The 24,493-nt window shown below is 51.1% G+C and overlaps 30 non-coding genes and 1 pseudogene across 30 annotated transcripts; all 31 read right to left on the bottom strand.

Moving 5' to 3' along the window:
* Positions 1-252: 252 nt before the first annotated feature.
* On the bottom strand, positions 253-371 carry LOC144131176 (5S ribosomal RNA). Its single transcript, XR_013314592.1, has one exon. It is a non-coding gene; the product is annotated as a 5S ribosomal RNA (ribosomal RNA).
* A 590-nt stretch (positions 372-961) lies between these two features.
* On the bottom strand, positions 962-1,080 carry LOC144131141 (5S ribosomal RNA). Its single transcript, XR_013314557.1, has one exon. It is a non-coding gene; the product is annotated as a 5S ribosomal RNA (ribosomal RNA).
* Positions 1,081-1,662: 582 nt separating this feature from the next.
* LOC144131164 (5S ribosomal RNA) lies at positions 1,663-1,781 on the bottom strand. The gene has a single exon (XR_013314580.1). It is a non-coding gene; the product is annotated as a 5S ribosomal RNA (ribosomal RNA).
* A 582-nt stretch (positions 1,782-2,363) lies between these two features.
* On the bottom strand, positions 2,364-2,482 carry LOC144131152 (5S ribosomal RNA). The gene has a single exon (XR_013314568.1). It is a non-coding gene; the product is annotated as a 5S ribosomal RNA (ribosomal RNA).
* A 590-nt stretch (positions 2,483-3,072) lies between these two features.
* LOC144131140 (5S ribosomal RNA) lies at positions 3,073-3,191 on the bottom strand. The gene has a single exon (XR_013314556.1). It is a non-coding gene; the product is annotated as a 5S ribosomal RNA (ribosomal RNA).
* A 582-nt stretch (positions 3,192-3,773) lies between these two features.
* LOC144131149 (5S ribosomal RNA) lies at positions 3,774-3,892 on the bottom strand. Its single transcript, XR_013314566.1, has one exon. It is a non-coding gene; the product is annotated as a 5S ribosomal RNA (ribosomal RNA).
* Positions 3,893-4,474: 582 nt separating this feature from the next.
* Positions 4,475-4,593, bottom strand: LOC144131128 (5S ribosomal RNA). Its single transcript, XR_013314545.1, has one exon. It is a non-coding gene; the product is annotated as a 5S ribosomal RNA (ribosomal RNA).
* A 582-nt stretch (positions 4,594-5,175) lies between these two features.
* LOC144131117 (5S ribosomal RNA) lies at positions 5,176-5,294 on the bottom strand. Its single transcript, XR_013314533.1, has one exon. It is a non-coding gene; the product is annotated as a 5S ribosomal RNA (ribosomal RNA).
* A 591-nt stretch (positions 5,295-5,885) lies between these two features.
* On the bottom strand, positions 5,886-6,004 carry LOC144131105 (5S ribosomal RNA). The gene has a single exon (XR_013314522.1). It is a non-coding gene; the product is annotated as a 5S ribosomal RNA (ribosomal RNA).
* A 590-nt stretch (positions 6,005-6,594) lies between these two features.
* LOC144131092 (5S ribosomal RNA) lies at positions 6,595-6,713 on the bottom strand. The gene has a single exon (XR_013314510.1). It is a non-coding gene; the product is annotated as a 5S ribosomal RNA (ribosomal RNA).
* A 582-nt stretch (positions 6,714-7,295) lies between these two features.
* Positions 7,296-7,414, bottom strand: LOC144131080 (5S ribosomal RNA). The gene has a single exon (XR_013314499.1). It is a non-coding gene; the product is annotated as a 5S ribosomal RNA (ribosomal RNA).
* A 592-nt stretch (positions 7,415-8,006) lies between these two features.
* Positions 8,007-8,125, bottom strand: LOC144131139 (5S ribosomal RNA). The gene has a single exon (XR_013314555.1). It is a non-coding gene; the product is annotated as a 5S ribosomal RNA (ribosomal RNA).
* A 582-nt stretch (positions 8,126-8,707) lies between these two features.
* Positions 8,708-8,826, bottom strand: LOC144131069 (5S ribosomal RNA). The gene has a single exon (XR_013314488.1). It is a non-coding gene; the product is annotated as a 5S ribosomal RNA (ribosomal RNA).
* A 582-nt stretch (positions 8,827-9,408) lies between these two features.
* On the bottom strand, positions 9,409-9,527 carry LOC144131057 (5S ribosomal RNA). Its single transcript, XR_013314476.1, has one exon. It is a non-coding gene; the product is annotated as a 5S ribosomal RNA (ribosomal RNA).
* A 590-nt stretch (positions 9,528-10,117) lies between these two features.
* On the bottom strand, positions 10,118-10,236 carry LOC144130558 (5S ribosomal RNA; annotated as a pseudogene).
* Positions 10,237-12,648: 2,412 nt separating this feature from the next.
* On the bottom strand, positions 12,649-12,767 carry LOC144131148 (5S ribosomal RNA). The gene has a single exon (XR_013314565.1). It is a non-coding gene; the product is annotated as a 5S ribosomal RNA (ribosomal RNA).
* A 582-nt stretch (positions 12,768-13,349) lies between these two features.
* Positions 13,350-13,468, bottom strand: LOC144131045 (5S ribosomal RNA). Its single transcript, XR_013314465.1, has one exon. It is a non-coding gene; the product is annotated as a 5S ribosomal RNA (ribosomal RNA).
* A 590-nt stretch (positions 13,469-14,058) lies between these two features.
* LOC144131032 (5S ribosomal RNA) lies at positions 14,059-14,177 on the bottom strand. Its single transcript, XR_013314454.1, has one exon. It is a non-coding gene; the product is annotated as a 5S ribosomal RNA (ribosomal RNA).
* A 582-nt stretch (positions 14,178-14,759) lies between these two features.
* LOC144130819 (5S ribosomal RNA) lies at positions 14,760-14,878 on the bottom strand. Its single transcript, XR_013314247.1, has one exon. It is a non-coding gene; the product is annotated as a 5S ribosomal RNA (ribosomal RNA).
* A 582-nt stretch (positions 14,879-15,460) lies between these two features.
* Positions 15,461-15,579, bottom strand: LOC144131020 (5S ribosomal RNA). Its single transcript, XR_013314443.1, has one exon. It is a non-coding gene; the product is annotated as a 5S ribosomal RNA (ribosomal RNA).
* Positions 15,580-17,221: 1,642 nt separating this feature from the next.
* On the bottom strand, positions 17,222-17,340 carry LOC144131009 (5S ribosomal RNA). The gene has a single exon (XR_013314432.1). It is a non-coding gene; the product is annotated as a 5S ribosomal RNA (ribosomal RNA).
* Positions 17,341-17,930: 590 nt separating this feature from the next.
* LOC144130997 (5S ribosomal RNA) lies at positions 17,931-18,049 on the bottom strand. Its single transcript, XR_013314421.1, has one exon. It is a non-coding gene; the product is annotated as a 5S ribosomal RNA (ribosomal RNA).
* A 584-nt stretch (positions 18,050-18,633) lies between these two features.
* LOC144131228 (5S ribosomal RNA) lies at positions 18,634-18,752 on the bottom strand. The gene has a single exon (XR_013314644.1). It is a non-coding gene; the product is annotated as a 5S ribosomal RNA (ribosomal RNA).
* A 581-nt stretch (positions 18,753-19,333) lies between these two features.
* On the bottom strand, positions 19,334-19,452 carry LOC144131225 (5S ribosomal RNA). The gene has a single exon (XR_013314640.1). It is a non-coding gene; the product is annotated as a 5S ribosomal RNA (ribosomal RNA).
* A 582-nt stretch (positions 19,453-20,034) lies between these two features.
* Positions 20,035-20,153, bottom strand: LOC144130986 (5S ribosomal RNA). The gene has a single exon (XR_013314410.1). It is a non-coding gene; the product is annotated as a 5S ribosomal RNA (ribosomal RNA).
* Positions 20,154-20,738: 585 nt separating this feature from the next.
* On the bottom strand, positions 20,739-20,857 carry LOC144130973 (5S ribosomal RNA). Its single transcript, XR_013314397.1, has one exon. It is a non-coding gene; the product is annotated as a 5S ribosomal RNA (ribosomal RNA).
* Positions 20,858-21,440: 583 nt separating this feature from the next.
* On the bottom strand, positions 21,441-21,559 carry LOC144130961 (5S ribosomal RNA). Its single transcript, XR_013314386.1, has one exon. It is a non-coding gene; the product is annotated as a 5S ribosomal RNA (ribosomal RNA).
* A 583-nt stretch (positions 21,560-22,142) lies between these two features.
* On the bottom strand, positions 22,143-22,261 carry LOC144130950 (5S ribosomal RNA). The gene has a single exon (XR_013314375.1). It is a non-coding gene; the product is annotated as a 5S ribosomal RNA (ribosomal RNA).
* A 590-nt stretch (positions 22,262-22,851) lies between these two features.
* LOC144131210 (5S ribosomal RNA) lies at positions 22,852-22,970 on the bottom strand. Its single transcript, XR_013314624.1, has one exon. It is a non-coding gene; the product is annotated as a 5S ribosomal RNA (ribosomal RNA).
* Positions 22,971-23,553: 583 nt separating this feature from the next.
* Positions 23,554-23,672, bottom strand: LOC144131242 (5S ribosomal RNA). The gene has a single exon (XR_013314658.1). It is a non-coding gene; the product is annotated as a 5S ribosomal RNA (ribosomal RNA).
* A 589-nt stretch (positions 23,673-24,261) lies between these two features.
* Positions 24,262-24,380, bottom strand: LOC144130938 (5S ribosomal RNA). The gene has a single exon (XR_013314364.1). It is a non-coding gene; the product is annotated as a 5S ribosomal RNA (ribosomal RNA).
* Between the last annotated feature and the right edge of the window lie 113 nt (positions 24,381-24,493).

The following is a 24,493-nucleotide window of genomic DNA, read 5'->3' as shown; positions in this document are numbered from 1 at the left end:
CATTGCCCAGTTTAATCTGCACTGTACACGCCGCCGTAGACGTCAGAATGACAGCCGGGCGGTCGCTTTTCAGTTTTGCCGCAAGCACGCGTGCTCGGAATTTCGCGTCCGCACGTACGTACATTGCCAGTGGGAATGTGTTATTTATAACAATAACGCGAAACCTCCTACAGTTGCACGAGGCATATCGGATAAATGATATAACTATGAGGCAAAAAAAAAGCTTTAGAGACGAAAAAAATGCAAAAGAAGTGCCATCAGCACTCGGTGTTCCCAGGTGGTCTCCCTCCCAAGTACTGACCGAGCCCAATGCTGCTTAGCTTCGGTGATCGGACGAGAACCGGCGTATTCAGCATGGTATGGCCGATGGCGAGAAATACACTTTTCGAAGCGCTTATGTAGTGTCATAGCCTCCTTTATACTGTAGTGTATGCAGGCGCTCCCGAATGCAAAACTTCGCACGAATACTTCCCTCGCTCGTGGCAACAGGCGCCGAGCGTGCAATTACGTGCCCTGGGCTTTTCTCAGCCGTTCTGGCGATCGTAACGCACTGCGGCATGCATCGAAAGAGCAGCGGGAGCAAGCCTCTGGTGTTGACACATGGACCGGGCAAGGAAAGCGTGTCGACTATATCGATGAACGCTAATTGTGCGCTACTGCGCAGTCTTATGCGCTAACTGGGACTCCCTGTTATCTAGGCGCATTGCCGAGTTTAATCTGCACTGTACACGCCGCCGTAGACGTCAGAATGACAGCCGGGAAGCCGGGCGGTCGCTTTTCAGTTTTGCCGCAAGCACGCGTGCACGGAATTTCGCGTCCGCACGTACGTACATTGCCAGTGGGAATGTGTTATTTATAACAATAACGCGAAACCTCCTACAGTTGCACGAGGCATATCGGATAAATGATATAACTATGAGGCAAAAAAAAAGCGTTAGAGACGAAAAAAATGCAAAAGAAGTGCCATCAGCACTCGGTGTTCCCAGGTGGTCTCCCTCCCAAGTACTGACCGAGCCCAATGCTGCTTTGCTTCGGTGATCGGACGAGAACCGGCGTATTCAGCATGGTATGGCCGATGGCGAGAAATACACTTTTCGAAGCGCTTATGTAGTGTCATAGCCTCCTTTATACTGTAGTGTATGCAGGCGCTCCCGAATGCAAAACTTCGCACGAATACTTCCCTCGCTCGTGGCAACAGGCGCCGAGCGTGCAATTACGTGCCCTGGGCTTTTCTCAGCCGTTCTGGCGATCGTAACGCACTGCGGCATGCATCGAAAGAGCAGCGGGAGCAAGCCTCTGGTGTTGACACATGGACCGGGCAAGGAAAGCGTGTCGACTATATCGATGAACGCTAATTGTGCGTTACTGCGCAGTCTTATGCGCTAACTGGGACTCCCTGTTATCTAGGCGCATTGCCCAGTTTAATCTGCACTGTACACGCCGCCGTAGAAGTCAGAATGACAGCCGGGCGGTCGCTTTTCAGTTTTGCCGCAAGCACGCGTGCACGGAATTTCGCGTCCGCACGTACGTACATTGCCAGTGGGAATGTGTTATCTATAACAATAACGCGAAACCTCCTACAGTTGCACGAGGCATATCGGATAAATGATATAACTATGAGGCAAAAAAAAAGCGTTAGAGACGCAAAAAATGCAAAAGAAGTGCCATCAGCACTCGGTGTTCCCAGGTGGTCTCCCTCCCAAGTACTGACCGAGCCCAATGCTGCTTAGCTTCGGTGATCGGACGAGAACCGGCGTATTCAGCATGGTATGGCCGATGGCGAGAAATACACTTTTCGAAGCGCTTATGTAGTGTCATAGCCTCCTTTATACTGTAGTGTATGCAGGCGCTCCCGAATGCAAAACTTCGCACGAATACTTCCCTCGCTCGTGGCAACAGGCGCCGAGCGTGCAATTACGTGCCCTGGGCTTTTCTCAGCCGTTCTGGCGATCGTAACGCACTGCGGCATGCATCGAAAGAGCAGCGGGAGCAAGCCTCTGGTGTTGACACATGGACCGGGCAAGGAAAGCGTGTCGACTATATCGATGAACGCTAATTGTGCGTTACTGCGCAGTCTTATGCGCTAACTGGGACTCCCTGTTATCTAGGCGCATTGCCCAGTTTAATCTGCACTGTACACGCCGCCGTAGAAGTCAGAATGACAGCCGGGCGGTCGCTTTTCAGTTTTGCCGCAAGCACGCGTGCACGGAATTTCGCGTCCGCACGTACGTACATTGCCAGTGGGAATGTGTTATTTATAACAATAACGCGAAACCTCCTACAGTTGCACGAGGCATATCGGATAAATGATATAACTATGAGGCAAAAAAAAAGCGTTAGAGACGAAAAAAATGCAAAAGAAGTGCCATCAGCACTCGGTGTTCCCAGGTGGTCTCCCTCCCAAGTACTGACCGAGCCCAATGCTGCTTAGCTTCGGTGATCGGACGAGAACCGGCGTATTCAGCATGGTATGGCCGATGGCGAGAAATACACTTTTCGAAGCGCTTATGTAGTGTAATAGCCTCCTTTATACTGTAGTGTATGCAGCCGCTCCCGAATGCAAAACTTCGCACGAATACTTCCCTCGCTCGTGGCAACAGGCGCCGAGCGTGCAATTACGTGCCCTGGGCTTTTCTCAGCCGTTCTGGCGATCGTAACGCACTGCGGCATGCATCGAAAGAGCAGCGGGAGCAAGCCTCTGGTGTTGACACATGGACCGGGCAAGGAAAGCGTGTCGACTATATCGATGAACGCTAATTGTGCGCTACTGCGCAGTCTTATGCGCTAACTGGGACTCCCTGTTATCTAGGCGCATTGCCGAGTTTAATCTGCACTGTACACGCCGCCGTAGACGTCAGAATGACAGCCGGGAAGCCGGGCGGTCGCTTTTCAGTTTTTCCGCAAGCACGCGTGCACGGAATTTCGCGTCCGCACGTACGTACATTGCCAGTGGGAATGTGTTATTTATAACAATAACGCGAAACCTCCTACAGTTGCACGAGGCATATCGGATAAATGATATAACTATGAGGCAAAAAAAAAGCTTTAGAGACGAAAAAAATGCAAAAGAAGTGCCATCAGCACTCGGTGTTCCCAGGTGGTCTCCCTCCCAAGTACTGACCGAGCCCAATGCTGCTTAGCTTCGGTGATCGGACGAGAACCGGCGTATTCAGCATGGTATGGCCGATGGCGAGAAATACACTTTTCGAAGCGCTTATGTAGTGTCATAGCCTCCTTTATACTGTAGTGTATGCAGCCGCTCCCGAATGCAAAACTTCGCACGAATACTTCCCTCGCTCGTGGCAACAGGCGCCGAGCGTGCAATTACGTGCCCTGGGCTTTTCTCAGCCGTTCTGGCGATCGTAACGCACTGCGGCATGCATCGAAAGAGCAGCGGGAGCAAGCCTGTGCTGTTGACACATGGACCGGGCAAGGAAAGCGTGTCGACTATATCGATGAACGCTAATTGTGCGCTACTGCGCAGTCTTATGCGCTAACTGGGACTCCCTGTTATCTAGGCGCATTGCCGAGTTTAATCTGCACTGTACACGCCGCCGTAGACGTCAGAATGACAGCCGGGCGGTCGCTTTTCAGTTTTTCCGCAAGCACGCGTGCACGGAATTTCGCGTCCGCACGTACGTACATTGCCAGTGGGAATGTGTTATTTATAACAATAACGCGAAACCTCCTACAGTTGCACGAGGCATATCGGATAAATGATATAACTATGAGGCAAAAAAAAAGCGTTAGAGACGAAAAAAATGCAAAAGAAGTGCCATCAGCACTCGGTGTTCCCAGGTGGTCTCCCTCCCAAGTACTGACCGAGCCCAATGCTGCTTAGCTTCGGTGATCGGACGAGAACCGGCGTATTCAGCATAGTATGGCCGATGGCGAGAAATACACTTTTCGAAGCGCTTATGTAGTGTCATAGCCTCCTTTATACTGTAGTGTATGCAGGCGCTCCCGAATGCAAAACTTCGCACGAATACTTCCCTCGCTCGTGGCAACAGGCGCCGAGCGTGCAATTACGTGCCCTGGGCTTTTCTGAGCCGTTCTGGCGATCGTAACGCACTGCGGCATGCATCGAAAGAGCAGCGGGAGCAAGCCTCTGGTGTTGACACATGGACCGGGCAAGGAAAGCGTGTCGACTATATCGATGAACGCTAATTGTGCGCTACTGCGCAGTCTTATGCGCTAACTGGGACTCCCTGTTATCTAGGCGCATTGCCGAGTTTAATCTGCACTGTACACGCCGCCGTAGACGTCAGAATGACAGCCGGGCGGTCGCTTTTCAGTTTTGCCGCAAGCACGCGTGCACGGAATTTCGCGTCCGCACGTACGTACATTGCCAGTGGGAATGTGTTATTTATAACAATAACGCGAAACCTCCTACAGTTGCACGAGGCATATCGGATAAATGATATAACTATGAGGCAAAAAAAAAGCGTTAGAGACGAAAAAAATGCAAAAGAAGTGCCATCAGCACTCGGTGTTCCCAGGTGGTCTCCCTCCCAAGTACTGACCGAGCCCAATGCTGCTTAGCTTCGGTGATCGGACGAGAACCGGCGTATTCAGCATGGTATGGCCGATGGCGAGAAATACACTTTTCGAAGCGCTTATGTAGTGTCATAGCCTCCTTTATACTGTAGTGTATGCAGCCGCACCCGAATGCAAAACTTCGCACGAATACTTCCCTCGCTCGTGGCAACAGGCGCCGAGCGTGCAATTACGTGCCCTGGGCTTTTCTCAGCCGTTCTGGCGATCGTAACGCACTGCGGCATGCATCGAAAGAGCAGCGGGAGCAAGCCTGTGCTGTTGACACATGGACCGGGCAAGGAAAGCGTGTCGACTATATCGATGAACGCTAATTGTGCGCTACTGCGCAGTCTTATGCGCTAACTGGGACTCCCTGTTATCTAGGCGCATTGCCGAGTTTAATCTGCACTGTACACGCCGCCGTAGACGTCAGAATGACAGCCGGGCGGTCGCTTTTCAGTTTTTCCGCAAGCACGCGTGCACGGAATTTCGCGTCCGCACGTATGTACATTGCCAGTGGGAATGTGTTATTTATAACAATAACGCGAAACCTCCTACAGTTGCACGAGGCATATCGGATAAATGATATAACTATGAGGCAAAAAAAAAGCGTTAGAGACGAAAAAAATGCAAAAGAAGTGCCATCAGCACTCGGTGTTCCCAGGTGGTCTCCCTCCCAAGTACTGACCGAGCCCAATGCTGCTTAGCTTCGGTGATCGGACGAGAACCGGCGTATTCAGCATGGTATGGCCGATGGCGAGAAATACACTTTTCGAAGCGCTTATGTAGTGTCATAGCCTCCTTTATACTGTAGTGTATGCAGGCGCTCCCGAATGCAAAACTTCGCACGAATACTTCCTTCGCTCGTGGCAACAGGCGCCGAGCGTGCAATTACGTGCCCTGGGCTTTTCTCAGCCGTTCTGGCGATCGTAACGCACTGCGGCATGCATCGAAAGAGCAGCGGGAGCAAGCCTCTGGTGTTGACACATGGACCGGGCAAGGAAAGCGTGTCGACTATATCGATAAACGCTAATTGTGCGCTACTGCGCAGTCTTATGCGCTAACTGGGACTCCCTGTTATCTAGGCGCATTGCCGAGTTTAATCTGCACTGTACACGCCGCCGTAGACGTCAGAATGACAGCCGGGAAGCCGGGCGGTCGCTTTTCAGTTTTGCCGCAAGCACGCGTGCACGGAATTTCGCGTCCGCACGTACGTACATTGCCAGTGGGAATGTGTTATTTATAACAATAACGCGAAACCTCCTACAGTTGCACGAGGCATATCGGATAAATGATATAACTATGAGGCAAAAAAAAAAGCGTTAGAGACGAAAAAAATGCAAAAGAAGTGCCATCAGCACTCGGTGTTCCCAGGTGGTCTCCCTCCCAAGTACTGACCGAGCCCAATGCTGCTTAGCTTCGGTGATCGGACGAGAACCGGCGTATTCAGCATGGTATGGCCGATGGCGAGAAATACACTTTTCGAAGCGCTTATGTAGTGTCATAGCCTCCTTTATACTGTAGTGTATGCAGGCGCTCCCGAATGCAAAACTTCGCACGAATACTTCCCTCGCTCGTGGCAACAGGCGCCGAGCGTGCAATTACGTGCCCTGGGCTTTTCTCAGCCGTTCTGGCGATCGTAACGCACTGCGGCATGCATCGAAAGAGCAGCGGGAGCAAGCCTCTGGTGTTGACACATGGACCGGGCAAGGAAAGCGTGTCGACTATATCGATGAACGCTAATTGTGCGTTACTGCGCAGTCTTATGCGCTAACTGGGACTCCCTGTTATCTAGGCGCATTGCCGAGTTTAATCTGCACTGTACACGCCGCTGTAGACGTCAGAATGACAGCCGGGAAGCCGGGCGGTCGCTTTTCAGTTTTGCCGCAAGCACGCGTGCACGGAATTTCGCGTCCGCACGTACGTACATTGCCAGTGGGAATGTGTTATTTATAACAATAACGCGAAACCTCCTACAGTTGCACGAGGCATATCGGATAAATGATATAACTATGAGGCAAAAAAAAAAGCGTTAGAGACGAAAAAATGCAAAAGAAGTGCCATCAGCACTCGGTGTTCCCAGGTGGTCTCCCTCCCAAGTACTGACCGAGCCCAATGCTGCTTAGCTTCGGTGATCGGACGAGAACCGGCGTATTCAGCATGGTATGGCCGATGGCGAGAAATACACTTTTCGAAGCGCTTATGTAGTGTCATAGCCTCCTTTATACTGTAGTGTATGCAGGCGCTCCCGAATGCAAAACTTCGCACGAATACTTCCCTCGCTCGTGGCAACAGGCGCCGAGCGTGCAATTACGTGCCCTGGGCTTTTCTCAGCCGTTCTGGCGATCGTAACGCACTGCGGCATGCATCGAAAGAGCAGCGGGAGCAAGCCTCTGGTGTTGACACATGGACCGGGCAAGGAAAGCGTGTCGACTATATCGATGAACGCTAATTGTGCGTTACTGCGCAGTCTTATGCGCTAACTGGGACTCCCTGTTATCTAGGCGCATTGCCCAGTTTAATCTGCACTGTACACGCCGCCGTAGACGTCAGAATGACAGCCGGGCGGTCGCTTTTCAGTTTTGCCGCAAGCACGCGTGCTCGGAATTTCGCGTCCGCACGTACGTACATTGCCAGTGGGAATGTGTTATTTATAACAATAACGCGAAACCTCCTACAGTTGCACGAGGCATATCGGATAAATGATATAACTATGAGGCAAAAAAAAAGCCTTAGAGACGAAAAAAATGCAAAAGAAGTGCCATCAGCACTCGGTGTTCCCAGGTGGTCTCCCTCCCAAGTACTGACCGAGCCCAATGCTGCTTAGCTTCGGTGATCGGACGAGAACCGGCGTATTCAGCATGGTATGGCCGATGGCGAGAAATACACTTTTCGAAGCGCTTATGTAGTGTCATAGCCTCCTTTATACTGTAGTGTATGCAGGCGCTCCCGAATGCAAAACTTCGCACGAATACTTCCCTCGCTCGTGGCAACAGGCGCCGAGCGTGCAATTACGTGCCCTGGGCTTTTCTCAGCCGTTCTGGCGATCGTAACGCACTGCGGCATGCATCGAAAGAGCAGCGGGAGCAAGCCTCTGGTGTTGACACATGGACCGGGCAAGGAAAGCGTGTCGACTATATCGATGAACGCTAATTGTGCGCTACTGCGCAGTCTTATGCGCTAACTGGGACTCCCTGTTATCTAGGCGCATTGCCGAGTTTAATCTGCACTGTACACGCCGCCGTAGACGTCAGAATGACAGCCGGGAAGCCGGGCGGTCGCTTTTCAGTTTTGCCGCAAGCACGCGTGCACGGAATTTCGCGTCCGCACGTACGTACATTGCCAGTGGGAATGTGTTATTTATAACAATAACGCGAAACCTCCTACAGTTGCACGAGGCATATCGGATAAATGATATAACTATGAGGCAAAAAAAAAAAGCGTTAGAGATGAAAAAAATGCAAAAGAAGTGCCATCAGCACTCGGTGTTCCCAGGTGGTCTCCCTCCCAAGTACTGACCGAGCCCAATGCTGCTTTGCTTCGGTGATCGGACGAGAACCGGCGTATTCAGCATGGTATGGCCGATGGCGAGAAATACACTTTTCGAAGCGCTTATGTAGTGTCATAGCCTCCTTTATACTGTAGTGTATGCAGGCGCTCCCGAATGCAAAACTTCGCACGAATACTTCCCTCGCTCGTGGCAACAGGCGCCGAGCGTGCAATTACGTGCCCTGGGCTTTTCTCAGCCGTTCTGGCGATCGTAACGCACTGCGGCATGCATCGAAAGAGCAGCGGGAGCAAGCCTCTGGTGTTGACACATGGACCGGGCAAGGAAAGCGTGTCGACTATATCGATGAACGCTAATTGTGCGTTACTGCGCAGTCTTATGCGCTAACTGGGACTCCCTGTTATCTAGGCGCATTGCCCAGTTTAATCTGCACTGTACACGCCGCCGTAGAAGTCAGAATGACAGCCGGGCGGTCGCTTTTCAGTTTTGCCGCAAGCACGCGTGCACGGAATTTCGCGTCCGCACGTACGTACATTGCCAGTGGGAATGTGTTATCTATAACAATAACGCGAAATCTCCTACAGTTGCACGAGGCATATCGGATAAATGATATAACTATGAGGCAAAAAAAAAGCGTTAGAGACGCAAAAAATGCAAAAGAAGTGCCATCAGCACTCGGTGTTCCCAGGTGGTCTCCCTCCCAAGTACTGACCGAGCCCAATGCTGCTTAGCTTCGGTGATCGGACGAGAACCGGCGTATTCAGCATGGTATGGCCGATGGCGAGAAATACACTTTTCGAAGCGCTTATGTAGTGTCATAGCCTCCTTTATACTGTAGTGTATGCAGGCGCTCCCGAATGCAAAACTTCGCACGAATACTTCCCTCGCTCGTGGCAACAGGCGCCGAGCGTGCAATTACGTGCCCTGGGCTTTTCTCAGCCGTTCTGGCGATCGTAACGCACTGCGGCATGCATCGAAAGAGCAGCGGGAGCAAGCCTCTGGTGTTGACACATGGACCGGGCAAGGAAAGCGTGTCGACTATATCGATGAACGCTAATTGTGCGTTACTGCGCAGTCTTATGCGCTAACTGGGACTCCCTGTTATCTAGGCGCATTGCCCAGTTTAATCTGCACTGTACACGCCGCCGTAGAAGTCAGAATGACAGCCGGGCGGTCGCTTTTCAGTTTTGCCGCAAGCACGCGTGCACGGAATTTCGCGTCCGCACGTACGTACATTGCCAGTGGGAATGTGTTATTTATAACAATAACGCGAAACCTCCTACAGTTGCACGAGGCATATCGGATAAATGATATAACTATGAGGCAAAAAAAAAGCGTTAGAGACGAAAAAAATGCAAAAGAAGTGCCATCAGCACTCGGTGTTCCCAGGTGGTCTCCCTCCCAAGTACTGACCGAGCCCAATGCTGCTTAGCTTCGGTGATCGGACGAGAACCGGCGTATTCAGCATGGTATGGCCGATGGCGAGAAATACACTTTTCGAAGCGCTTATGTAGTGTAATAGCCTCCTTTATACTGTAGTGTATGCAGCCGCTCCCGAATGCAAAACTTCGCACGAATACTTCCCTCGCTCGTGGCAACAGGCGCCGAGCGTGCAATTACGTGCCCTGGGCTTTTCTCAGCCGTTCTGGCGATCGTAACGCACTGCGGCATGCATCGAAAGAGCAGCGGGAGCAAGCCTCTGGTGTTGACACATGGACCGGGCAAGGAAAGCGTGTCGACTATATCGATGAACGCTAATTGTGCGCTACTGCGCAGTCTTATGCGCTAACTGGGACTCCCTGTTATCTAGGCGCATTGCCGAGTTTAATCTGCACTGTACACGCCGCCGTAAACGTCAGAATGACAGCCGGGAAGCCGGGCGGTCGCTTTTCAGTTTTTCCGCAAGCACGCGTGCACGGAATTTCGCGTCCGCACGTACGTACATTGCCAGTGGGAATGTGTTATTTATAACAATAACGCGAAACCTCCTACAGTTGCACGAGGCATATCGGATAAATGATATAACTATGAGGCAAAAAAAAAGCTTTAGAGACGAAAAAAATGCAAAAGAAGTGCCATCAGCACTCGGTGTTCCCAGGTGGTCTCCCTCCCAAGTACTGACCGAGCCCAATGCTGCTTAGCTTCGGTGATCGGACGAGAACCGGCGTATTCAGCATGGTATGGCCGATTTTTTTTTTTTTTTTTTTCTTTATTGCCTGGCTGCGACACATAACATTTACACAAAAAACACTCAACAAAAAACACACAAAACGCTATGTACATACAACACTGTCGTGGTCAGCCATCATGAGTCTGGCTTCGTCATACTAAAATTCACGAAGCATACAGAGCGGCTCTAGCCTCGAGAGCCACTCGGGAGGCTCCGCAGTTGCTTTCTGGATGGCCAGAAAGCAGTCCATTCTTTCCCGAAAATAAATGCGGGCAGGTCGTGCGTCTTTGTCACAATAATAGCCTGCCATTCTGGAGCGCCATATACTGTGGAGGCCCAAGAGCATTATGAGATCAAATGGTACCCCATCCTCATTGTCTGTGCTTAAATAACGAATTCCCTGCGCGTCAAGTGGTAGCTCTTTCTTTATTGTCCTTTGTAACACATCCCAAAAATAAACCCCTTCCCAGCAATGCAAAAAAACATGGTCTATTGTTTCGGGCTGTTTACAAATTAAGCAGTTCGATCCCCACGGCAAAAAGAAATCCTTTCCTTCCAAAAACTTTTTAACTGGGAGTGTCCCGGTGTGTAATTTAAAAAAGAAGGTCTTTACTCCTGGTGGCACCTGCATTTTCTTTACCCTTTTTAAAACATCAGCTCCAGGACCTCCACTGTACAAGGCCCTGTACATAGGCTCTGGGAAAACAATATCACAAAGATCATGGTACAACTTCTTTCTTTTAGTTTTATACAAATAATCGCTAGAAAAACGCGCTGAAAGAAACCTAACACTTGCTACAATCTCTTTGTAGTAACCAAAAATTCCACCCGAGAGCTCTTCTGTGGTAACAACAAACTCGGGCAGCAAACGCCGCAGCCTGACCTGGCACACGGTGCGCAAGAACGGGTCTGAGACGTCGCGAAAAAACAAAAAACGGTTCACCAGCTGCCTTAAAAAGAGGTGCCCTAGCCCCAACCCCCCGTCTTTTACCCGCCGGAACAGGTTCGTTCTGCTGCAACGTTCCCATTCGGAAGCCCATATAAAGACTGCAAAAATCCGGTGTAACTTCTGAATGTGCACCCGAGAGCAATGCAAAACCTGCATCACATACCAGAGCTTGCTAATAAAAAACAGGTTGCAGACTGTAGCTCTGGCGAAAATGGAGAGGTTGGTGCCTTTCCATTTTCCAGCTCTGTCACGTGCTTCTTTCGTTTGCTGTTTCCAATACTCCTCGCTTTCACGATAAGCATCGAGCGGAACGCCCAAATACTTGCCCGGTGTCGTCGTCCACGGTACGTTGGCAAAATGGTCCGGGTGGGATGGCCACCATCCATGCCAGAGTCCGAGGCATTTGGACCAATTAACCCCGCTACCGGTGACTTCGCTGAACTCGCGTACACACCCGACAGCTTCGCTTATGCTCTCCTGATCAACCGTGAATACAGCAACGTCGTCAGCATACGCCAACAGCTTAACTTCAGCAGCTTGCAACCTAAAGCCATTAATACTATTGTCTTCTAATATTTTCCTACACAGTGTTTCGATGTAAATACAAAATAAGAGAGGGCTGAGGGGGCAGCCCTGACGCACCGAACGCTGCACGCTAATGGGGGCCCCCAAGCACTTGTTAACAATCAATCTTGTCGTGCAGTTTCGATACGCCATGGCTACACCCTTGCGGATAACTGAACCGACATTCACATGGTCTAAAACGGAAAACAAGATTTTTCCAACATTCACAAAGCACGCAGTGTACTTGAAACCTGCGATGCAATTAATGGGCGGGTGGCCATGCTTCAGATTGATCTCGAAAAAGCTTTTGATTGTGTTTCGCATGGTATGGCCGATGGCGAGAAATACACTTTTCGAAGCGCTTATGTAGTGTCATAGCCTCCTTTATACTGTAGTGTATGCAGCCGCTCCCGAATGCAAAACTTCGCACGAATACTTCCCTCGCTCGTGGCAACAGGCGCCGAGCGTGCAATTACGTGCCCTGGGCTTTTCTCAGCCGTTCTGGCGATCGTAACGCACTGCGGCATGCATCGAAAGAGCAGCGGGAGCAAGCCTGTGCTGTTGACACATGGACCGGGCAAGGAAAGCGTGTCGACTATATCGATGAACGCTAATTGTGCGCTACTGCGCAGTCTTATGCGCTAACTGGGACTCCCTGTTATCTAGGCGCATTGCCGAGTTTAATCTGCACTGTACACGCCGCCGTAGACGTCAGAATGACAGCCGGGCGGTCGCTTTTCAGTTTTTCCGCAAGCACGCGTGCACGGAATTTCGCGTCCGCACGTACGTACATTGCCAGTGGGAATGTGTTATTTATAACAATAACGCGAAACCTCCTACAGTTGCACGAGGCATATCGGATAAATGATATAACTATGAGGCAAAAAAAAAGCGTTAGAGACGAAAAAAATGCAAAAGAAGTGCCATCAGCACTCGGTGTTCCCAGGTGGTCTCCCTCCCAAGTACTGACCGAGCCCAATGCTGCTTAGCTTCGGTGATCGGACGAGAACCGGCGTATTCAGCATAGTATGGCCGATGGCGAGAAATACACTTTTCGAAGCGCTTATGTAGTGTCATAGCCTCCTTTATACTGTAGTGTATGCAGGCGCTCCCGAATGCAAAACTTCGCACGAATACTTCCCTCGCTCGTGGCAACAGGCGCCGAGCGTGCAATTACGTGCCCTGGGCTTTTCTGAGCCGTTCTGGCGATCGTAACGCACTGCGGCATGCATCGAAAGAGCAGCGGGAGCAAGCCTCTGGTGTTGACACATGGACCGGGCAAGGAAAGCGTGTCGACTATATCGATGAACGCTAATTGTGCGCTACTGCGCAGTCTTATGCGCTAACTGGGACTCCCTGTTATCTAGGCGCATTGCCGAGTTTAATCTGCACTGTACACGCCGCCGTAGACGTCAGAATGACAGCCGGGCGGTCGCTTTTCAGTTTTGCCGCAAGCACGCGTGCACGGAATTTCGCGTCCGCACGTACGTACATTGCCAGTGGGAATGTGTTATTTATAACAATAACGCGAAACCTCCTACAGTTGCACGAGGCATATCGGATAAATGATATAACTATGAGGCAAAAAAAAAGCGTTAGAGACGAAAAAAATGCAAAAGAAGTGCCATCAGCACTCGGTGTTCCCAGGTGGTCTCCCTCCCAAGTACTGACCGAGCCCAATGCTGCTTAGCTTCGGTGATCGGACGAGAACCGGCGTATTCAGCATGGTATGGCCGATGGCGAGAAATACACTTTTCGAAGCGCTTATGTAGTGTCATAGCCTCCTTTATACTGTAGTGTATGCAGGCGCTCCCGAATGCAAAACTTCGCACGAATACTTCCCTCGCTCGTGGCAACAGGCGCCGAGCGTGCAATTACGTGCCCTGGGCTTTTCTCAGCCGTTCTGGCGATCGTAACGCACTGCGGCATGCATCGAAAGAGCAGCGGGAGCAAGCCTCTGGTGTTGACACATGGACCGGGCAAGGAAAGCGTGTCGACTATATCGATGAACGCTAATTGTGCGCTACTGCGCAGTCTTATGCGCTAACTGGGACTCCCTGTTATCTAGGCGCATTGCCGAGTTTAATCTGCACTGTACACGCCGCCGTAGACGTCAGAATGACAGCCGGGAAGCCGGGCGGTCGCTTTTCAGTTTTGCCGCAAGCACGCGTGCACGGAATTTCGCGTCCGCACGTACGTACATTGCCAGTGGGAATGTGTTATTTATAACAATAACGCGAAACCTCCTACAGTTGCACGAGGCATATCGGATAAATGATATAACTATGAGGCAAAAAAAAAGCGTTAGAGACGAAAAAAATGCAAAAGAAGTGCCATCAGCACTCGGTGTTCCCAGGTGGTCTCCCTCCCAAGTACTGACCGAGCCCAATGCTGCTTAGCTTCGGTGATCGGACGAGAACCGGCGTATTCAGCATGGTATGGCCGATGGCGAGAAATACACTTTTCGAAGCGCTTATGTAGTGTCATAGCCTCCTTTATACTGTAGTGTATGCAGGCGCTCCCGAATGCAAAACTTCGCACGAATACTTCCCTCGCTCGTGGCAACAGGCGCCGAGCGTGCAATTACGTGCCGTGGGCTTTTCTCAGCCGTTCTGGCGATCGTAACGCACTGCGGCATGCATCGAAAGAGCAGCGGGAGCAAGCCTCTGGTGTTGACACATGGACCGGGCAAGGAAAGCGTGTCGACTATATCGATGAACGCTAATTGTGCGCTACTGCGCAGTCTTATGCGCTAACTGGGACTCCCTGTTATCTAGGCGCATTGCCGAGTTTAATCTGCACTGTACACGCCGCCGTAGACGTCAGAATGACAGCCGGGCGGTCGCTTTTCAGTTTTGCCGCAAGCACGCGTGCACGGAATTTCGCGTCCGCACGTACGTACATTGCCAGTGGGAATGTGTTATTTATAACAATAACGCGAAACCTCCTACAGTTGCACCAGGCATATCGGATAAATGATATAACTATGAGGCAAAAAAAAAGCGTTAGAGACGAAACAAATGCAAAAGAAGAGCCATCAGCACTCGGTGTTCCCAGGTGGTCTCCCTCCCAAGTACTGACCGAGCCCAATGCTGCTTAGCTTCGGTGATCGGACGAGAACCGGCGTATTCAGCATGGTATGGCCGATGGCGAGAAATACACTTTTCGAAGCGCTTATGTAGTGTCATAGCCTCCTTTATACTGTAGTGTATGCAGGCGCTCCCGAATGCAAAACTTCGCACGAATACTTCCCTCGCTCGTGGCAAATGGCGCCGAGCGTGCAATTACGTGCCCTGGGCTTTTCTCAGCCGTTCTGGCGATCGTAACGCACTGCGGCATGCATCGAAAGAGCAGCGGGAGCAAGCCTCTGGTGTTGACACATGGACCGGGCAAGGAAAGCGTGTCGACTATATCGATGAACGCTAATTGTGCGCTACTGCGCAGTCTTATGCGCTAACTGGGACTCCCTGTTATCTAGGCGCATTGCCGAGTTTAATCTGCACTGTACACGCCGCCGTAGACGTCAGAATGACAGCCGGGCGGTCGCTTTTCAGTTTTGCCGCAAGCACGCGTGCACGGAATTTCGCGTCCGCACGTACGTACATTGCCAGTGGGAATGTGTTATTTATAACAATAACGCGAAACCTCCTACAGTTGCACGAGGCATATCGGATAAATGATATAACTATGAGGCAAAAAAAAAGCGTTAGAGACGCAAAAAATGCAAAAGAAGTGCCATCAGCACTCGGTGTTCCCAGGTGGTCTCCCTCCCAAGTACTGACCGAGCCCAATGCTGCTTAGCTTCGGTGATCGGACGAGAACCGGCGTATTCAGCATGGTATGGCCGATGGCGAGAAATACACTTTTCGAAGCGCTTATGTAGTGTCATAGCCTCCTTTATACTGTAGTGTATGCAGGCGCTCCCGAATGCAAAACTTCGCACGAATACTTCCCTCGCTCGTGGCAACAGGCGCCGAGCGTGCAATTACGTGCCCTGGGCTTTTCTCAGCCGTTCTGGCGATCGTAACGCACTGCGGCATGCATCGAAAGAGCAGCGGGAGCAAGCCTCTGGTGTTGACACATGGACCGGGCAAGGAAAGCGTGTCGACTATATCGATGAACGCTAATTGTGCGCTACTGCGCAGTCTTATGCGCTAACTGGGACTCCCTGTTATCTAGGCGCATTGCCGAGTTTAATCTGCACTGTACACGCCGCCGTAGACGTCAGAATGACAGCCGGGCGGTCGCTTTTCAGTTTTGCCGCAAGCACGCGTGCACGGAATTTCGCGTCCGCACGTACGTACATTGCCAGTGGGAATGTGTTATTTATAACAATAACGCGAAACCTCCTACAGTTGCACGAGGCATATCGGATAAATGATATAACTATGAGGCAAAAAAAAGCGTTAGAGACGAAAAAAATGCAAAAGAAGTGCCATCAGCACTCGGTGTTCCCAGGTGGTCTCCCTCCCAAGTACTGACCGAGCCCAATTTTTTTTTTTTCTTTATTGCCTGGCTGCGACACATAACATTTACACAAAAAACACTCAACAAAAAACACACAAAACGCTATGTACATACGACACTGTCGTGGTCAGCCATCATGAGTCTGGCTTCGTCATACTAAAATTCACGAAGCATACAGAGCGGCTCTAGCCTCGAGAGCCACTCGGGAGGCTCCGCAGTTGCTTTCTGGATGGCCAGAAAGCAGTCCATTCTTTCCCGAAAATAAATGCGGGCAGGTCGTGCGTCTTTGTCACAATAATAGCCTGCCATTCTGGAGCGCCATATACTGTGGAGGCCCAAGAGCATTATGAGATCAAATGGTACCCCATCCTCATTGAGCCCAATGCTGCTTAGCTTCGGTGATCGGACGAGAACCGGCGTATTCAGCATGGTATGGCCGATGGCGAGAAATACACTTTTCGAAGCGCTTATGTAGTGTCATAGCCTCCTTTATACTGTAGTGTATGCAGGCGCTCCCGAATGCAAAACTTCGCACGAATACTTCCCTCGCTCGTGGCAACAGGCGCCGAGCGTGCAATTACGTGCCCTGGGCTTTTCTCAGCCGTTCTGGCGATCGTAACGCACTGCGGCATGCATCGAAAGAGCAGCGGGAGCAAGCCTCTGGTGTTGACACATGGACCGGGCAAGGAAAGCGTGTCGACTATATCGATGAACGCTAATTGTGCGTTACTGCGCAGTCTTATGCGCTAACTGGGACTCCCTGTTATCTAGGCGCATTGCCCAGTTTAATCTGCACTGTACACGCGGCCGTAGAAGTCAGAATGACAGCCGGGCGGTCGCTTTTCAGTTTTGCCGCAAGCACGCGTGCACGGAATTTCGCGTCCGCACGTACGTACATTGCCAGTGGGAATGTGTTATTTATAACAATAACGCGAAACCTCCTACAGTTGCACGAGGCATATCGGATAAATGATATAACTATGAGGCAAAAAAAAAAGCGTTAGAGACGAAAAAAATGCAAAAGAAGTGCCATCAGCACTCGGTGTTCCCAGGTGGTCTCCCTCCCAAGTACTGACCGAGCCCAATGCTGCTTAGCTTCGGTGATCGGACGAGAACCGGCGTATTCAGCATGGTATGGCCGATGGCGAGAAATACACTTTTCGAAGCGCTTATGTAGTGTAATAGCCTCCTTTATACTGTAGTGTATGCAGCCGCTCCCGAATGCAAAACTTCGCACGAATACTTCCCTCGCTCGTGGCAACAGGCGCCCAGCGTGCAATTACGTGCCCTGGGCTTTTCTCAGCCGTTCTGGCGATCGTAACGCACTGCGGCATGCATCGAAAGAGCAGCGGGAGCAAGCCTCTGGTGTTGACACATGGACCGGGCAAGGAAAGCGTGTCGACTATATCGATGAACGCTAATTGTGCGCTACTGCGCAGTCTTATGCGCTAACTGGGACTCCCTGTTATCTAGGCGCATTGCCGAGTTTAATCTGCACTGTACACGCCGCCGTAGACGTCAGAATGACAGCCGGGAAGCCGGGCGGTCGCTTTTCAGTTTTTCCGCAAGCACGCGTGCACGGAATTTCGCGTCCGCACGTACGTACATTGCCAGTGGGAATGTGTTATTTATAACAATAACGCGAAACCTCCTACAGTTGCACGAGGCATATCGGATAAATGATATAACTATGAGGCAAAAAAAAAGCTTTAGAGACGAAAAAAATGCAAAAGAAGTGCCATCAGCACTCGGTGTTCCCAGGTGGTCTCCCTCCCAAGTACTGACCGAGCCCAATGCTGCTTAGCTTCGGTGATCGGACGAGAACCGGCGTATTCAGCATGGTATGGCCGATGGCGAGAAATACACTTTTCGAAGCGCTTATGTAGTGTCATAGCCTCCTTTATACTGTAGTGTATGCAGCCGCTCCCGAATGCAAAACTTCGCACGAATACTTCCCTCGCTCGTGGCAACAGGCGCCGAGCGTGCAATTACGTGCCCTGGGCTTTTCTCAGCCGTTCTGGCGATCGTAACGCACTGCGGCATGCATCGAAAGAGCAGCGGGAGCAAGCCTGTGCTGTTGACACATGGACCGGGCAAGGAAAGCGTGTCGACTATATCGATGAACGCTAATTGTGCGCTACTGCGCAGTCTTATGCGCTAACTGGGACTCCCTGTTATCTAGGCGCATTGCCGAGTTTAATCTGCACTGTACACGCCGCCGTAGACGTCAGAATGACAGCCGGGCGGTCGCTTTTCAGTTTTTCCGCAAGCACGCGTGCACGGAATTTCGCGTCCGCACGTACGTACATTGCCAGTGGGAATGTGTTATTTATAACAATAACGCGAAACCTCCTACAGTTGCACGAGGCATATCGGATAAATGATATAACTATGAGGCAAAAAAAAAAAGCGTTAGAGATGAAAAAAATGCAAAAGAAGTGCCATCAGCACTCGGTGTTCCCAGGTGGTCTCCCTCCCAAGTACTGACCGAGCCCAATGGTGCTTAGCTTCGGTGATCGGACGAGAACCGGCGTATTCAGCATGGTATGGCCGATGGCGAGAAATACACTTTTCGAAGCGCTTATGTAGTGTCATAGCCTCCTTTATACTGTAGTGTATGCAGGCGCTCCCGAATGCAAAACTTCGCACGAATACTTCCCTCGCTCGTGGCAACAGGCGCCGAGCGTGCAATTACGTGCCCTGGGCTTTTCTGAGCCGTTCTGGCGATCGTAACGCAATGCGGCATGCATCGAAAGAGCAGCGGGAGCAAGCCTCTGGTGTTGACACATGGACCGGGCAAGGAAAGCGTGTCGACTATATCGATGAACGCTAATTGTGCGCTACTGCGCAGTCTTATGCGCTAACTGGGACTCCCTGTTATCTAGGCGCATTGCCGAGTTTAATCTGCACTGTACACGCCGCCGTAGACGTCAGAATGACAGCCGGGCGGTCGCTTTTCAGTTTTGCCGCAAGCACGCGTGCACGGAATTTCGCGTCCGCACGTACGTACATTGCCAGTGGGAATGTGTTATTTATAACAATAACGCGAAACCTCCTACAGTTGCACGAGGCATATCGGATAAATGATATAACTATGAGGCAAAAAAAAGCGTTAGAGACGAAAAAAATGCAAAAGAAGTGCCATCAGCACTCGGTGTTCCCAGGTGGTCTCCCTCCCAAGTACTGACCGAGCCCAATGCTGCTTAGCTTCGGTGAACGGACGAGAACCGGCGTATTCAGCATGGTATGGCCGATGGCGAGAAATACACTTTTCGAAGCGCTTATGTAGTGTAATAGCCTCCTTTATACTGTAGTGTATGCAGCCGCTCCCGAATGCAAAACTTCGCACGAATACTTCCCTCGCTCGTGGCAACAGGCGCCGAGCGTGCAATTACGTGCCCTGGGCTTTTCTCAGCCGTTCTGGCGATCGTAACGCACTGCGGCATGCATCGAAAGAGCAGCGGGAGCAAGCCTCTGGTGTTGACACATGGACCGGGCAAGGAAAGCGTGTCGACTATATCGATGAACGCTAATTGTGCGCTACTGCGCAGTCTTATGCGCTAACTGGGACTCCCTGTTATCTAGGCGCATTGCCGAGTTTAATCTGCACTGTACACGCCGCCGTAGACGTCAGAATGACAGCCGGGCGGTCGCTTTTCAGTTTTTCCGCAAGCACGCGTGCACGGAATTTCGCGTCCGCACGTACGTACATTGCCAGTGGGAATGTGTTATTTATAACAATAACGCGAAACCTCCTACAGTTGCACGAGGCATATCGGATAAATGATATAACTATGAGGCAAAAAAAAAGCGTTAGAGACGAAAAAAATGCAAAAGAAGTGCCATCAGCACTCGGTGTTCCCAGGTGGTCTCCCTCCCAAGTACTGACCGAGCCCAATGCTGCTTAGCTTCGGTGATCGGACGAGAACCGGCGTATTCAGCATGGTATGGCCGATGGCGAGAAATACACTTTTCGAAGCGCTTATGTATAGTGTCATAGCCTCCTTTATACTGTAGTGTATGCAGGCGCTCCCGAATGCAAAACTTCGCACGAATACTTCCCTCGCTCGTGGCAAATGGCGCCGAGCGTGCAATTACGTGCCCTGGGCTTTTCTCAGCCGTTCTGGCGATCGTAACGCACTGCGGCATGCATCGAAAGAGCAGCGGGAGCAAGCCTCTGGTGTTGACACATGGACCGGGCAAGGAAAGCGTGTCGACTATATCGATGAACGCTAATTGTGCGCTACTGCGCAGTCTTATGCGCTAACTGGGACTCCCTGTTATCTAGGCGCATTGCCGAGTTTAATCTGCACTGTACACGCCGCCGTAGACGTCAGAATGACAGCCGGGCGGTCGCTTTTCAGTTTTTCCGCAAGCACGCGTGCACGGAATTTCGCGTCCGCACGTACGTACATTGCCAGTGGGAATGTGTTATTTATAACAATAACGCGAAACCTCCTACAGTTGCACGAGGCATATCGGATAAATGATATAACTATGAGGCAAAAAAAAAAGCGTTAGAGACGAAAAAAATGCAAAAGAAGTGCCATCAGCACTCGGTGTTCCCAGGTGGTCTCCCTCCCAAGTACTGACCGAGCCCAATGCTGCTTAGCTTCGGTGATCGGACGAGAACCGGCGTATTCAGCATGGTATGGCCGATGGCGAGAAATACACTTTTCGAAGCGCTTATGTAGTGTCATAGCCTCCTTTATACTGTAGTGTATGCAGGCGCTCCCGAATGCAAAACTTCGCACGAATACTTCCCTCGCTCGTGGCAACAGGCGCCGAGCGTGCAATTACGTGCCCTGGGCTTTTCTCAGCCGTTCTGGCGATCGTAACGCACTGCGGCATGCATCGAAAGAGCAGCGGGAGCAAGCCTCTGGTGTTGACACATGGACCGGGCAAGGAAAGCGTGTCGACTATATCGATGAACGCTAATTGTGCGTTACTGCGCAGTCTTATGCGCTAACTGGGACTCCCTGTTATCTAGGCGCATTGCCCAGTTTAATCTGCACTGTACACGCCGCCGTAGAAGTCAGAATGACAGCCGGGCGGTCGCTTTTCAGTTTTGCCGCAAGCACGCGTGCACGGAATTTCGCGTCCGCACGTACGTACATTGCCAGTGGGAATGTGTTATTTATAACAATAACGCGAAACCTCCTACAGTTGCACGAGGCATATCGGATAAATGATATAACTATGAGGCAAAAAAAAAAGCGTTAGAGACGAAAAAAATGCAAAAGAAGTGCCATCAGCACTCGGTGTTCCCAGGTGGTCTCCCTCCCAAGTACTGACCGAGCCCAATGCTGCTTAGCTTCGGTGATCGGACGAGAACCGGCGTATTCAGCATGGTATGGCCGATGGCGAGAAATACACTTTTCGAAGCGCTTATGTAGTGTAATAGCCTCCTTTATACTGTAGTGTATGCAGCCGCTCCCGAATGCAAAACTTCGCACGAATACTTCCCTCGCTCGTGGCAACAGGCGCCGAGCGTGCAATTACGTGCCCTGGGCTTTTCTCAGCCGTTCTGGCGATCGTAACGCACTGCGGCATGCATCGAAAGAGCAGCGGGAGCAAGCCTCTGGTGTTGACACATGGACCGGGCAAGGAAAGCGTGTCGACTATATCGATGAACGCTAATTGTGCGCTACTGCGCAGTCTTATGCGCTAACTGGGACTCCCTGTTATCTAGGCGCATTGCCGAGTTTAATCTGCACTGTACACGCCACCGTAGACGTCAGAATGACAGCCGGGCGGTCGCTTTTCAGTTTTTCCGCAAGCACGCGTGCACGGAATTTCGCGTCCGCACGTACGTACATTGCCAGTGGGAATGTGTTATTTATAAGAATAACGCGAAACCTCCTACAGTTGCACGAGGCATATCGGATAAATGATATAACTATGAGGCAAAAAAAAAAGCGTTAGAGACGAAAAAAATGCAAAAGAAGTGCCATCAGCACTCGGTGTTCCCAGGTGGTCTCCCTCCCAAGTACTGACCGAGCCCAATGCTGCTTAGCTTCGGTGATCGGACGAGAACCGGCGTATTCAGCATGGTATGGCCGATGGCGAGAAATACACTTTTCGAAGCGCTTATGTAGTGTCATAGCCTCCTTTATACTGTAGTGTATGCAGGCGCTCCCGAATGCAAAACTTCGCACGAATACTTCCCTCGCTCGTGGCAACAGGCGCCGAGCGTGCAATTACGTGCCCTGGGCTTTTCTCAGCCGTTCTGGCGATCGTAACGCACTGCGGCATGCATCGAAAGAGCAGCGGGAGCAAGCCTCTGGTGTTGACACATGGACCGGGCAAGGAAAGCGTGTCGACTATATCGATGAACGCTAATTGTGCGCTACTGCGCAGTCTTATGCGCTAACTGGGACTCCCTGTTATCTAGGCGCATTGCCGAGTTTAATCTGCACTGTACACGCCGCCGTAGACGTCAGAATGACAGCCGGGAAGCCGGGCGGTCGCTTTTCAGTTTTGCCGCAAGCACGCGTGCACGGAATTTCGCGTCCGCACGTACGTACATTGCCAGTGGGAATGTGTTATTTATAACAATAACGCGAAACCTCCTACAGTTGCACGAGGCATATCGGATAAATGATATAACTATGAGGCAAAAAAAAAGCGTTAGAGACGAAAAAAATGCAAAAGAAGTGCCATCAGCACTCGGTGTTCCCAGGTGGTCTCCCTCCCAAGTACTGACCGAGCCCAATGCTGCTTAGCTTCGGTGATCGGACGAGAACCGGCGTATTCAGCATGGTATGGCCGCTGGCGAGAAATACACTTTTCGAAGCGCTTATGTAGTGTCATAGCCTCCTTTATACTGTAGTGTATGCAGGCGCTCCCGAATGCAAAACTTCGCACGAATACTTCCCTCGCTCGTGGCAACAGGCGCCGAGCGTGCAATTACGTGCCCTGGGCTTTTCTCAGCCGTTCTGGCGATCGTAACGCACTGCGGCATGCATCGAAAGAGCAGCGGGAGCAAGCCTCTGGTGTTGACACATGGACCGGGCAAGGAAAGCGTGTCGACTATATCGATGAACGCTAATTGTGCGTTACTGCGCAGTCTTATGCGCTAACTGGGACTCCCTGTTATCTAGGCGCATTGCCCAGTTTAATCTGCACTGTACACGCCGCCGTAGAAGTCAGAATGACAGCCGGGCGGTCGCTTTTCAGTTTTGCCGCAAGCACGCGTGCACGGAATTTCGCGTCCGCACGTACGTACATTGCCAGTGGGAATGTGTTATTTATAACAATAACGCGAAACCTCCTACAGTTGCACGAGGCATATCGGATAAATGATATAACTATGAGGCAAAAAAAAAAGCGTTAGAGACGAAAAAAATGCAAAAGAAGTGCCATCAGCACTCGGTGTTCCCAGGTGGTCTCCCTCCCAAGTACTGACCGAGCCCAATGCTGCTTAGCTTCGGTGATCGGACGAGAGCCGGCGTATTCAGCATGGTATGGCCGATGGCGAGAAATACACTTTTCGAAGCGCTTATGTAGTGTCATAGCCTCCTTTATACTGTAGTGTATGCAGGCGCTCCCGAATGCAAAACTTCGCACGAATACTTCCCTCGCTCGTGGCAACAGGCGCCGAGCGTGCAATTACGTGCCCTGGGCTTTTCTCAGCCGTTCTGGCGATCGTAACGCACTGCGGCATGCATCGAAAGAGCAGCGGGAGCAAGCCTCTGGTGTTGACACATGGACCGGGCAAGGAAAGCGTGTCGACTATATCGATGAACGCTAATTGTGCGCTACTGCGCAGTCTTATGCGCTAACTGGGACTCCCTGTTATCTAGGCGCATTGCCGAGTTTAATCTGCACTGTACACGCCGCCGTAGACGTCAGAATGACAGCCGGGAAGCCGGGCGGTCGCTTTTCAGTTTTGCCGCAAGCACGCGTGCACGGAATTTCGCGTCCGCACGTACGTACATTGCCAGTGGGAATGTGTTATTTATAACAATAACGCGAAACCTCCTACAGTTGCACGAGGCATATCGGATAAATGATATAACTATGAGGCAAAAAAAAGCGTTAGAGACGAAAAAAATGCAAAAGAAGTGCCATCAGCACTCGGTGTTCCCAGGTGGTCTCCCTCCCAAGTACTGACCGAGCCCAATGCTGCTTAGCTTCGGTGATCGGACGAGAACCGGCGTATTCAGCATGGTATGGCCGATGGCGAGAAATACACTTTTCGAAGCGCTTATGTAGTGTCATAGCCTCCTTTATACTGTAGTGTATGCAGGCGCTCCCGAATGCAAAACTTCGCACGAATACTTCCCTCGCTCGTGGC

The sequence above is a fragment of the Amblyomma americanum genome, chromosome 4 (genome assembly GCF_052857255.1).
Source record: "Amblyomma americanum isolate KBUSLIRL-KWMA chromosome 4, ASM5285725v1, whole genome shotgun sequence".
Classification (NCBI taxonomy): Eukaryota; Metazoa; Arthropoda; class Arachnida; order Ixodida; family Ixodidae; genus Amblyomma; species Amblyomma americanum.
Note: the sequence above shows the minus strand (reverse complement) of the source record. Positions and strands in the feature narration are given on the sequence as shown.